Source organism: Helianthus annuus, chromosome 16, assembly GCF_002127325.2.
Source record: "Helianthus annuus cultivar XRQ/B chromosome 16, HanXRQr2.0-SUNRISE, whole genome shotgun sequence".
Taxonomy (NCBI): domain Eukaryota; kingdom Viridiplantae; phylum Streptophyta; class Magnoliopsida; order Asterales; family Asteraceae; genus Helianthus; species Helianthus annuus.
The window spans coordinates 106785547-106799742 of record NC_035448.2 but is presented as its reverse complement, the minus strand read 5'-3'; positions in this window follow the sequence as shown (position 1 = coordinate 106799742).

The window sequence follows — 14196 nt, the reverse complement described above, 5'->3', positions numbered from 1 at the left end:
TTCAGGCGGCACCTTTTGAGGCATTGTACGGTCGTAAATGCCGATCACCTCTTTGCTGGGCGGAAATAGGTGACAGTCAGCTCACAGGCCCAGAACTAGTGGTAGATACAACTGAAAAGATTTCCCAGATCAGGCAACGCATGGCGGCAGCTCGTGACCGTCAGAAAAGCTACGCTGACAAGCGTAGGAAACCACTAGAATTCCAGGTCGGGGACCGGGTTCTACTTAAAGTCTCACCCTGGAAGGGTGTGGTCCGTTTCGGTAAACGGGGCAAGCTGAATCCACGGTATATTGGACCATTCGAAATTACCGAGAAAATCGGTAAGGTAGCTTATAGATTAAACCTGCCTGCGGAGCTGAGTGCAGTGCACAACGTTTTTCACGTATCTAACCTGAAGAAGTGTTTGTCGGATGAGACACTTGTGATTCCTTTTAAGGAACTGACGATTGATGAACAGCTACACTTTACTGAGGAACCGATTGAGATCACGGATCGAGAAATCAAAACCCTCAAACGTAGCCAGATACCCCTTGTGCGAGTTCGTTGGAACTCACGGCGCGGCCCAGAGTTTACCTGGGAGCGTGAGGACCAGATGAAGTCCAAGTATCCCCAGTTGTTCCCAAACGAAAACCCCAGCACTGAAGCTACAACCGAATTTCGGGACGAAATTCCAAACTAACGGGGGGATGATGTGACACCCCGTTGAAACACGCTAGCTTGGCAGTGGCTGCTTCAACTTTCGGGACGAAAGTTCTTAAAACTTGGGGATAATGTGACACTTGAGGTTTTTCCGAACGAACACCTTGTAATATTTTGTGTACATAAATATTATTAAATGAAAACGTGACCTTTGTGCATGATATGTAATGTATGTATGTATTATATATAGATATATGAGAGCCGAAGCCACGACCCGAGACCATGACTCGCAACCGGGCGGTTGCGAGTGGGCCACTCGGTCTCGAGTGGGCCGTTGAGCCGAAACCGGTTTGGGCCGAAACCCCAAGCCCAACCCGAAACACCCCATGTATATATATCCCACCTTCTCCTCACTTTCCCTCATTTGTTACAACACACAAACCCACAACACTTCTATTCTCTCTCAACTAGTAACCTTCAACAACAACACCACTCTTCTTCCTCTTTCGGTTCAAGCAAGGATTTCGGACAAGGAAACTCGGTCAAGACCATCACTCGTACACTTCATCTTCTCTCATTCTCTTCTCTTTGTTTTCGGCTCCTCCTTTCATAACCGGTTAGTGTTATCTTCTTGGTGAAAAAGATTTGTGAAATATTATGAACTAGAAATGCCTTGTATTCTTGCTTGAATGATATGTATATGAACTAGAAAAATGCTTGGTTAGTAGTATTTTTGCATGATTTTTTAGGAGGATTTGTGAAGTTTGGTCATATGTGAAAACCCTCATATAACATGTTTAAAGATGGCTAAAGTATAGTGATTTAGGAATGATTGTGCCAACCAAAACTATGTTCTAGATTATAAAATGTATGTTTTCTTGTTTGTGCATCATGATCTTGTTAAAAATATGTGATTTTTGGTTCATGAATATATGGATTTGTTGGATATAAAACCCTAGAAAACTATGAACACTACATGAACTTGTTTGAATATGGTTTGAAGATGTAAAAATGGCAAAGTTTGATCTAAAATTTCTAATAATCAGATTAGGCAAAGTGTTAGTGCAATATTATTGGTTGTTTCCTAATATGGGTCTGATTTCATATGTACAAATTGGACTGTCTTTTCTGCATCATCACGTGTGTATGAAAGTGACAGATTACGACTCGCAACGACAGCATTCCGACTCGAAACCACACCGTTGCGACTCGCAACCAAAGCATGACAAGTCGAAACCACGTGATTACGACTCGAGACTACAACGGTTGCGACTCGCAACCAAAACGTGACAACTCGAGACCACGGTTGCGACTCGCAACCACAGCGTGACAAGCCGAGACCACCTGGTTGCGACTCGAGACCAGCTGGTTGCGAGTGGGCTGTCCATTTTGGTTATTGGGCCATTCTGTGTTAACTTGGGCTATCTGTTAAGTGGACTATGTGTTGCTGTGTTCTGTTTGACTGTGTTACTGTTAGGGCCGGCCCAATAACCCCATGACTATTACTTGTATGTATGTTATGTGCTTGTATTTGTTCTTACGTGATTACTTGTGCACCGAACCTGACCTATACCGGTAACCATGTTAGGACGTGGTGACCAACGTGATTGACAAGTAACCTTAACCTACCGAGCAACCCAAGGTGAGTTCACAACTTAAAAGCATGCGTCCCGGTGGTTTGGGACACGAGACTAAAACAACCCTATCCCCTGGTAAAAGGGGATACCATTTACATACCCTCCCTAGTTATTGGGAACAAAACTACTTTTCCTTCCCGGGTATTGGGAAACCTTTTGGTTAATTACTGTTTATACGGATTGCAACTAACGGCACTAAACGAAACTCTATCACTCAAGTCCCTACTACAAATACCGATTAGTCGCCGGGTTAGGCGAACGGGTTATTAGTTGATAGCGCTATTTAGGTGTTTACCAGCCTCACACCGTGCCCTGGTTTGGGACGGTCGTGAACTAATGTACTCAGAAATCCGTCAATGATGATAGAACATTGACATCGGGGCATCCTGCGGATACGCAACGGTTACCTAGTGTTCGGTATTGGAAAAACAGTTTAGTCGCTAACTTTTGGGGTAGCTCCCCAGGGCATGTATAAACGGATAAATTAACCGGTGAAACGAGTTTTTGGTAATTAAAACTGGACAACTAGTGAACTCACTCAGCATTATTGTTGACCCCCTTACTGCATGCTTTGCAGGTAACTAGTGACGAAGGAGCTTGCAGCTTGGGAACGTGTAGTGTCTGTTCACCCTTGTGTTGGGTGTTACCTTATTTTGAATCATGAACTTTGTTTTAAACTACCTTACTTATGCTTCCGCTACTTGTTACTGTTTTGAACTTAAAACTTTAAACTCTGAACTTAATATTTGCTATGCTTATGGATAGTAAGTATTACTTTTGATATCAACTCAAGTATTCGGTATAATTGGTGGCTGGATCCTGGTCAGTCACGCCCCCGAAGCGGGTGTTATCCGCAGGTGGATTTTGGGGGTGTGACAAATACTGTGGGTAGTTGGTTGATATCAGAAACATGCGTAAAAGATCTTAACACTGTGAATAATCATAAAATGTGTCATTTTCAGTAAAATGAATAATTCACTCAGTATTTCCCTGCTGACAAAACCTTTTTAAAACGCGTTTAAGGTAATTACAATAGACTGGAGTAAGGATTGGATCCGACACTGAAGGACTTCAAGAAGTGGCTTATTTTCAAATTAAGAAATATTATTAAAAGCTACCTTTGTAAAACATGGAATTTATTCCATCTTTTTAAATAAAATCCGGTGTTTCTAAAACTCTGATATTTTTCCTAACTCACGGTCCTGATGAAATTCCGCTGCAATGTTTTTCAAAATAATCACCGGTACCACTGGACTGTTCACGGCACCGATTCCGGCCAGATGGGGTCGGGGGTCGTGACAGAAGGTGGTATCAGAGCTAAGCCACTACTTTAAGCCTATAAGTGTTGTGATGACAATATTTAAGCTTAAATAAAAGAGTTAGGAGATTGCTATTAACTTAATTGGTAGCACATCTGATAACATTTAGACTTGAACATAAGAAAAGATGCCTTAGTATAAGCTAAGCCACTTATTTACACAAATAGGTGTTATAATAATACCTAAGTTTAAACGGAGAATTAGAAACTTAATATTATCTGATAGCACCCTGAATATTTAGACTCGAACTTAAGAATTTTGTCTTAATATAAGCTTCATGATAAAATTACTTATATAAGTATATATATAAGTATAATTGTTATTCAATAAGAATAACGACTAGCAGGCAATAGCATTTAATTGCTACTTATTCTTGTTTATTAGTATTACTTGGTCACGAATAAAGATATATTATGGAAATACAAATTTCCTTGATTCTGGATAAAAGTCCTAATAAAAGAGACACTTTTAAAATCTTGAAAAGATACTATTTATGGGAAATAGAAAATTTTCTCCGGCAAAACTGGGTATAGAGTAGCAGACTCTCCAGCTTGTCCGGATATACTGAAATTACCGCTCCGGCGCGAACCGGATAAGACGGGATAAATGGTATGTCAAACCAGTAACAAGATTTCCCTAAATAGTATCATGACCAAATATCTGACTGGTTTTTGGAAATATGAATCTATTATATACATTTAACCCTATGAAAGGTATGTATATTACAACATGTGAAATATATAATATAGATATGTATATCTATAAGGAATTCCAAAAGTCAATTAAGAATAAAGCACAAGCATATGTATATAGATTTCTTTATCAGGAATCTTTCGCATATATCTTTAATTTTGATGTCAAACATTCTTTCGTTTGATCATCTACCTCGTAACTCGAGCAACAATAATAAATGGAAACCCCTTTAAGTTGGGACACCATCAAAAATATAAGAATTTCCAATACGTTACCATAAACTACTAACGCTAGTAAGAAGCCGGTAAAGTTGTGCTAATGCACAAGAAAACACATAAAACTTAAATTATACGTGCACAGACGTCAAAGTTTATCATACACACAACTTCCAAAGGCAAGATCTTTGAAAAATATAAATTAGGCACGATGATACCTACACTAATTCCATCAGTAAAAGAACTCCTAAATCAAAAATCGGCACTTTGCCACATGATCTTACAACTGATCAAAATCTCACTGAGGTACAATATTCACAAACATCAGTACATAGTCTAACCTGAGTCATAATTATTAGCACTACAAAAGAAGTCATATAGTTTTGCAAATTCCCTATTTCATTTCACTTCATTCGGCATTCTCTGATAATGTCATTTAACAAATAATTATCACACGAAATTCCAGATAAGAAGTTCTTATATTTCTTTCGTTGCAATTCTAACTTCTGCCTATAATAAGTTGACTTTCGTGTTCTTTTAATGGTCATCATACCATAAAGAATTCTTTCATAGCAGCAAATATTGATCCATTTCATTTCTTGGTAAATCCACACGTTACACATGCACTGTTTGTTGCACATATGGTTCATTTGAGTTATGAAAACCATAGGAGGGCAACATTCCAAATTGTTGTTTTATCAAAAGTTCAAATATCATTTCACTATACTTGATCTTTGCATTGTAAACCGCGTTTTTACAAAGCAATGACTCTCTAATATCGAAGCAATGAGTTTCTCGAAAAACTCGAGTTTCTTTTAAAAGATATACATGGTTTTGTTGTGATAATGTCGAACTTTCTTATTAAAACTCGTTTTATCCAAACCCAGTTAACTTGCTCGCAATACATATTCCATTTAAAGTCCCATATGATGAATTGAAGCCATCATATTCAAAATAATCCCAACAAGCACCTCAATTTTCTTGAACTATAACATGCTTGTTGGTCTTCAACTTCATTGAATCATTTTCTTTAAATTACGATCACCTTGTGGTGACGTTTTCACAAAATCTGAAGCTTGCGCTAATCTCGGATTAATTATTTAGTTATTTACTTATTTTGAATCCGCTTTGTTGATTTATTCTATACAAACAATCTTAACACAATTATGTGCTAAGATAAGGATACCCCATTTCATGTCCTATTTCCGTGTATCTCTTAAATAGTTCTTACAGCATCAATCGAGCCTTTCGTGATATTTATTATCATCATTGATCGAAAAACATTATATAAATTTAAAATATAAATTTTATATGGAAACTTACATAAGTAATTACCTAATTTATAATATAGTATTACTATATTTAAAATTCTTTGAGGTGCAGAATTTATATTTTACATATAAAATTATGTTTGAGGTATACTCTCATTTTAGTTTTATTTAGTTATTTATTATTGGTAATTCATATTAATTTTATTATTAGTAATAATATTAATAGTGATAATGTTAGTATTATTTTCAGATACTAAAGTTATTATCAGGGGCATGTATTGAATAGCCTAGCCTTAGTTAGGCATGGACTGGCCACCTATGCTTAAACAAGGCAGCGCTAACCAATATCCGCCATGATAATGACTAGTTAATTAAGTCATCATACTTATTTAGTAAATCTTAATTATATATTTTACTTTGTACTGTAAAGAGAAAACATATTTTCATAAAACAATACCAGAATTAAAGGGACGAATAAAATAAATAATTATGTATCACCTATATTGTGGTAATTATGCACCATAGCACTCTAATAAGAAAATAACCATATAAGAATAATATAGTAGTCAGCGACTACATTGGGTTAGAAGAACATTGTAATACATAAAGAATAGTCACCACAACATTTGTAACTACATTTTACAACGCTATATGGTTTCAAAATAAAAATAAGTAATCACATAGAATTGACCCAGTGTTATATAAAATATTTTACAAATACTTTTACCCCTTTTATTCACAACTTTCATTTAAACGTTATAAATAGTGATTCTTTTACAAAATATTTTGTAATGTAATAACTTCATTGCAGTGCTTTGTAATGTGTATTACATAATAAATACAAGTTATTTTACACAGTATAGTAAAATACTATAATATTTATTTAAAAAGTAGTAACCATTTACATATAATAAAAATGTGAAACAAATAATATATATTACATTTACTCTAGTAATATAATATAATAGTTGGTCATGCCAAAACAACTTGTTCTTATTATATTTCCATCTCTATGACACAATATGAAAAATATAGTCACTAATAATATACTATCACATTATTTCACAATAACTTGGAACTTTAAACAATGATACACTAACTCTATTGTCCTTTGGTGTATCTTTGCAATTCACTTATCTCAGCATATTAATTTTCTCATATCATAATTTAATATTTGACAAATCATTTTTCATGCTTTCATTTCATTTGAACCTATCAATTCTAAGTCTTTCTCAGTTACCAATCAAAGTAAGCTTTCTTTTGACAAGGAATTTTATTAATTCTAAAAATCCTTCACATTCATATCTCTTAACCATATATCTTTTGGCTTGAACCTAGTCACTTTGAAAATTATATCATTCCATCTCATTCGGTTGTTATCAATTTCTTGAACTAATTCAGTTGAACCATTGAGTCCTATCTATTGTACAACTCATAGTCACAAAATTTGATATTTTGATTTGGCATCATTTACCTTAATATTATTCTTTTTGATCAAAAAGTAACATAACTCTAAAAGAAATATCGTAGCCCAAATCTCGAGGACGAGATTTAAAACAAGGTGGGGAGGATGTAACATTCCTATTTTTATCATGTAAATTATAAGTATGGTTAAATTTATTAACCACTAGTAACTAATAACTAGTTTATTTTTAATATAAATATTGAACCCAAATAGTTTTAAACACTATTTTATAAAGTTGGTTGAAATATTATATTAATTAATTGGCATTTATATGGGTGACCTTTCTAATAAATTAAAAGTTTATAAAAGAAAACTTATATTATTAGCCAAGTAGCCTACGGGTAAGTTGAATATTAGAAATATGAAGTACCTAGACGGGCCTATGAACCATATAATAATTAAATTATAAACATACATTGTATTTGAACCTAGTCTATTTTTATAAAACTTGGTTCAAAATATAGATATAAATATTCTCATTCCAAAGACATATTTATTATTTTCTAGAACGTTATATTTTAGAAATTATACGTACCAAACCAATCAAACAGTTGAATTCATTATAATAAATAAAGTACTAAAATAATATTAACATATCAATCGATATGTGGATTTTAAGAAAAAGAAAATTTTAATAATAATAATAACAGTCATACCTAACATTGAATTTCATAATATACACGTATAGAAGGGAAACTGCCATTTGGTGAATAGCAAAAGAATCAAAAATAATAATATAATATTTTGTTGATACGTGTCTAGTTTGCAAAGAAGAATCAAAACTATTAATTTAAAATTTATTAAATATGTGTATGTGTCAAGAATTAGTATACGTGTAACAATTCCAATAAAAAGGAATCTCATAAAAACTTACTCTAACATTCATGGAAAGTAGTATAAATAGCAAGCAGGGTAGACATTGAGAAGTCGCTCAATTTCTTGCTCTTACTCTCAAACGCCCCTCCCTTTCTCTAATTCAAAATTTTATCTCTTTTATATTACACTGATAATAATAAAAGCCTTGCCTCGTTTTAAGTATTGTAATCCTCGATAACCGCTACCCTTTCCGATTGATCTGAGCCTCAGGGCTCTGCCTGACTAAGTTGTTGGGATTTGGTCTCGGGACATCGGGACAAGGTTGATTTAGAGGTACTATACTTAACACGAGTGCATTATATATTTTAAAAGTTATACCCAAAATTTATACCAGGAGTCCTTCTAGTTGAACCCTAAAGTTACACAGTGGGTCCATTCTTTTTCCCGCCATTCTACTCTCTTTTTATAAGTTACCCAAAACTATTATTTATTATTTATTATTTCTATTTTATAAACAAACTTTCATCAAAAGTCATGCCTATTATTTTATTTACCCAATAAGGAACCATAGTTGAGACACCCAAGTAAACCTGCACAAATCCTAAAATTTTCATAACAATCAGAATCAGGATCAGAGCCCCTAAAACTCAAGGGGGGCAAAACCTAGTTGACGTTTATCTTCATAAAAACGTTGTCTAAATACTATTGGCCGAATTGTCGACTCAGCTAGCCTACTCCTAAGCGTGGCAACCCTATGGTGAAAGGCGACCTGTCGCGCCACGCGACAGGAACAAGGGGACCCCTCGCGTGGCGCGAGGGGGACTAAATTCCAGCTATAAATAGTAGAGGTTGGGACTGGCTTCTGTGCGTTGGTTCGACGAAGAAATTCGCTTCAGGCACCGATTTCTGTTCTGTTTATCACAATTAACACACATAATCTCGAAATTCTGCCGCAATCAGGGTAATAACTCAATCGCTATTACGATTCATTTTCCGAGCAATCAATATATCCAAAGAATGTCTAAGTGCCGCCCACATTGGGTTATGCTTTGTCGTTGTCGATAATTCGATAATGAGTTGAAGTACTATACTTTGTCGTTTGTCATTTTGATAAATGAGTTGAAGTATTGCACTTGGTCATTCATTGGGAGAATTTGATCTCGTAAATTATCGTAACTGCTGTATTGATCATTAACCCGGTTTTGTGTGCATCATTTCCTAAATTAGGATTATTAGTCTTAATACACTTACAATCAAAGTAGATGCTAATTCTCAGAAGAATCTGAACCATGAAGCTTGTTAATTCAAATACTGCATGCTGATTAGTGAGTTATTCTCCTTTTATAAATTCTTTTCTCACCGTTTGTGAGTTATTAACTATTTTACAATACTCCAAATTCATTTTCCGAGATTATAATACCAGTGATTAAGTTGATGTAATCACCAAATTACAGCCAGTATGTGGGGTATTGTGCACAATATTACAGTTTAAATCATTTTAGGTGGGCGAACCTAATTAAATTGATTTACGTCATTCATTGGGGCAGCCAATGGTGATATGACCACTGTCACAGATTCGGTCGAGTGACAAATACTGTGGGTAGTTGGTTGATATCAGAAACATGCGTAAAAGATCTTAACACTGTGAATAATCATAAAATGTGTCATTTTCAGTAAAATGAATAATTCACTCAGTATTTCCCTGCTGACAAAACCTTTTTAAAACGCGTTTCAGGTAATTACAATAGACTGGAGTAAGGATTGGATCCGACACTGAAGGACTTCAAGAAGTGGCTTATTTTCAAATTAAGAAATATTATTAAAAGCTACCTTTGTAAAACATGGAATTTATTCCATCTTTTTAAATAAAATCCGGTGTTTCTAAAACTCTGATATTTTTCCTAACTCACGGTCCTGATGAAATTCCGCTGCAATGTTTTTCAAAATAATCACCGGTACCACTGGACTGTTCACGGCACCGATTCCGGCCAGATGGGGTCGGGGGTCGTGACATATGGTGTCATGTCCCCCTCTACAAACCTCGCATCTATCTACCTTCTTCTTAATTTCTAGCAACTCTTTGGTGATATAGTCAAGCTGATATATTAACTTTTGAGTCTGAAACGACTTGATTCACTCCTCGAGAAGATGAGGAAGTAATCACAGGATTGGAATTCCTGCCGGTAGCACTATGATCTATATCAGCATGAGCGAAGCTCTCAAAGAGGTCGTTGCAGTCAGCCACAGTTTTCTTTCCCATTAGGTGGCCTCCTGCGGATGTGTCGAATCGGGCCTTGCACTCAGGGGTAAGACTATTATAAAATTTTTCTACTAAGGCCCAATCCGACAGTCCATGTTGGGAACAACGCGAGAGCAATGTTTGAAACCTCTCCCATGCTATGTGATAAGGTTCGTCAGGCTCCATTCTGAAGGAATGGATCTGATCTCGAAGGCGGGAGGCCTTCGCAGGTGGGAAATACTTAGCAAGGAAGGCATCTCTAAGTCCAGCCCAAGTGGTGTAAGTACCTGCTGGCTGCGAATCAAGCCAGGTGGCTGCGCGGCCAGCAAGCGAAAAGGGGAAGACTTGGAGATAGCGGGCATCAAGATTCATACCTTCGATGCCGAAGGTGCTGCACAGACGGGTGAGACGGTTGATATGTGCTAGCGCGTCCTCATCATCACGACCGTGAAACTGACAAGAGTTGTTAATGGCAGTCATGATGTATGAAGGAATTTGCCAAGACTTATCATTGGTGATTTCAGGAAGGGTGATGGGTGAGTTTGCGGTAAAACCCGCGGTGGAACGCTGGTGGACAGTTTGGTTTTCGGCCATTTGGTGAACTGGTGGTGGGCTAGGGTGACGGGAGGGTGGTGGGGAATTATGGGGTGATGACTTCGGGGTGAAGTCGTAGTTCGGTCGTTTAGATGGAAGTGTAGAGTCAGAAAGGGCTGAAGATGAAGTTAGGGGTTTTCGAACCTGAGGGATTGGTGTGGAGAAGGAAGACTTGTCAATTGGTGGCTTCACTGGTCCCTGCGAACGCGTGTGGGGCATGAACTGCAAAACCAAGAATAAAACAAGTAAGTCAACTCCAATAAAAGACTCAAAGAAATACGAAAAAGACACTAAAACTACTTGGACTCCAACGACTCACAAACACACAAGAAGCACATAACGATATCAGTTGAAATCCAAACAAAGCAGTTAACGCAATTGCCAAGAATCCCCGGCAGCGGCGCCAAAAACTTGATGTGGAAAAAGTAGTTCAACTAAATAAACTAAATTACCCTAAATTAAGACTCAAGTAATAAAAATCTAGACTCTTTAACCTGACTAAACTACTCACCGGCAAGTGTACTGGTCGACTCTAGCACAAAAAAGTAAGTCCGGATGTCGAACCCACAAGGACTCTAATGAATTACGTTAACGACTAAACTTAGACTACACACTGACACGACTAAACAAATGTTGTTTTTTGGGGGGGGGTTTTACTAAAATCCTAAAATTGTGATTAAAATTGAGATTAAAATTGAGATTAAACTAAGACACGAACGGAAACTAGGGTTTTAGTTCAGATGAGATTAAGGACTACCTAGACTTGAATCCAGTTTAACTATGAATGGACTTCTAACGGTTTTATTGTTGTATGGAGCCGGGATCGTAAAATACTAAACCTTAAGGTATTTCAATGCTAAGACTTCCCGACCCTTCTCAGGAAGAAACCTAGGAAACCCTACAAGGCTGTTATGATTACCGACTGTTAGATTTCCTCTCAGTCCTCTAACGACTCTAAAAGTGCCCTAATACGACTATCTACCTCTCAGCACGACAATCTAAGGCAATTCTAGGTTCTAACTTGGTTTACTACACACAAATGCAATTAGGGAACTAACGTCGACTTCTCTCAAAATCTAATTTAGCTATATACTGCATCGCGACCTAATAACTAACTCGAGCCTCTCAGCGACAAGTTAAGCAGAATATTTACTTCTAATTACGTTTTAATTACTGTTTCTAAGGCTATCGGCCGATTTACCCAAAGATCACCCGAACCCGCAAGGATGCAAATAATCAACACAGATCTATTATGTGAAAGACATCCACCAAAATCTGTGTGAAACAGTAAACAATCCACAATCAAAAGTAAATACGCACACGCACCAAATCAGAAAATCTAGAACACGTTACTTTCAAAGTCAATCCATAACCAATTCAATAAAAACCGTTAAAAGATCCAAACATAAATTAAACCATCATCAAATCTAGGTAGTATCTAAAATTTAGCCAAGAATCATGATGTTCAAAACAAACAAAACAAGTCTAAAACAAGAATTCATCGTAGAGTATTGAAAACGCGAAAATAAGGAACACCGGGAGATAAAACCCGAAAGATCTTCACTCTCACGATCCAAGCTTCGACCGGATGATTCCCGTTAGGCAAAATACTCCAGAATGCTCAAAATCACCTCCGAAATTCGTCCTAGGGTTTCTTGATTCGTAATCAGAGTTCTATTCAGTTTCCTTGGAAATCCCATCATCAAAACCCTAATTTTCCCGGAGTTACTACCCGTCGCGTGACGTCTAGGGGGGGTCGCGTGACGCGGCGCCTCCCTCTTCCAATTTTATTATTTTTTTATTCCATTCTGATTTTCCAGCCTTTCCGACGCGCGTACGAATTCCGATTTTCTTCCAAACTGCTCGGTTTTACTCGTTTTTCAACACTTTAAGCTACGGGACCTGAAATCAAAGCTTAACGTCAGCAGTATCGCAGTTCTAACCTAAACTAGACTCTAAACGACTGAAAACTGACCGAAAAATACACTATAAACATATGTACTTTGCAGTACATCAATATGTCAAATTCAGCCCATTTTAACCATGAATTCTATGTCAATTTTGGATTTTTCTCAGTTTAAGGTGAAGAAATATAGAACACATATAGAAAAAGAAGAATAGATGAAGAATCAGGCAAAATCTTCGGCGAGATTTGCTGCAATCCGCTGTAATCGGTCAAGATCTTCGTGAAATCGTTGTAATCCTCTCCAAATCTGACCTCCTGGTGCTCTGATACCACTTGTGGACGGTCGGTTCTCGAATGAAGAACTCAGGTCGGATCGATCACTAAATAAGCGCAGAATCTATATGCAGTATCAAAGATGAATCAACAACGAAATCAACGATTAACACATCCATTCTCATTCAAATATTGTGAAAATATAAGGTTCCGGTGAGAGCTGGACAGAGCTTCGCTACAGAGATAAACTGCCAAAAGTTCTTACAAAGTAACACCTAGGTCTCTATTTATAGACAAAGTAGAACTGGGAGAACTAATGCCATCCGGTCGGAGGGTCATCCGTCCGGATGACCCTATGCCATCCGACTGGATCACATATACAAATTACGTTTACGTCCCGTTTCTCCCAGTTATAATATAACAAACACACAAAACTATACAAAGACACATACAGGACAAAATATAGACTCGATACAGACGGAAGCTACATACATATTGCACCTACACCCGCATCTTGATAACTAGCCCCACTCCTCGATTTTTAATCCCACCAAAGTCTCGAACTTTCGATTGACTAAGGACATGTCGTAACCGAAAGCGTGAATATCGTTACCTGAAATTTTAACGAGAGTATTTTACCTATTAGGCCAAAGCATGCTTACCAAACTCAATAGAATTTTTGATCACTTTGGAATAGTCTTAGTTTCATTCTGAGGCACTCCAAGATTTTTCATTGAACATCTTTTTGTGTTATATCAATTTTAATGTGTTTTACACTTGATACCTCTTTCATTTCAAAAGTCCAAATCCCGGATCACGCTATACTCGCAATCTAAACAACAATAATGCTCGAGAACAAATTAAATTTACAATTCTTTCGTTGTTATTAGGTTATATTCAAAGTAAATTCATGATGTGCTTATGTGATCAACTTGAAACCTACGTGTTAGGTGACGTACTACCATGTTAATTGTGCAAAACTTATTCAAAATTCCAGATGATCAAGTCTCATCCATTCCTTTACTCAATCTTATAGATGTCTTTTATGTAACATCTACGAAAAACGGGTCTTGGAAGACCCGACTTGTTTGTAACACCGGATCTTAAATATAATAAATGTAAAAACGA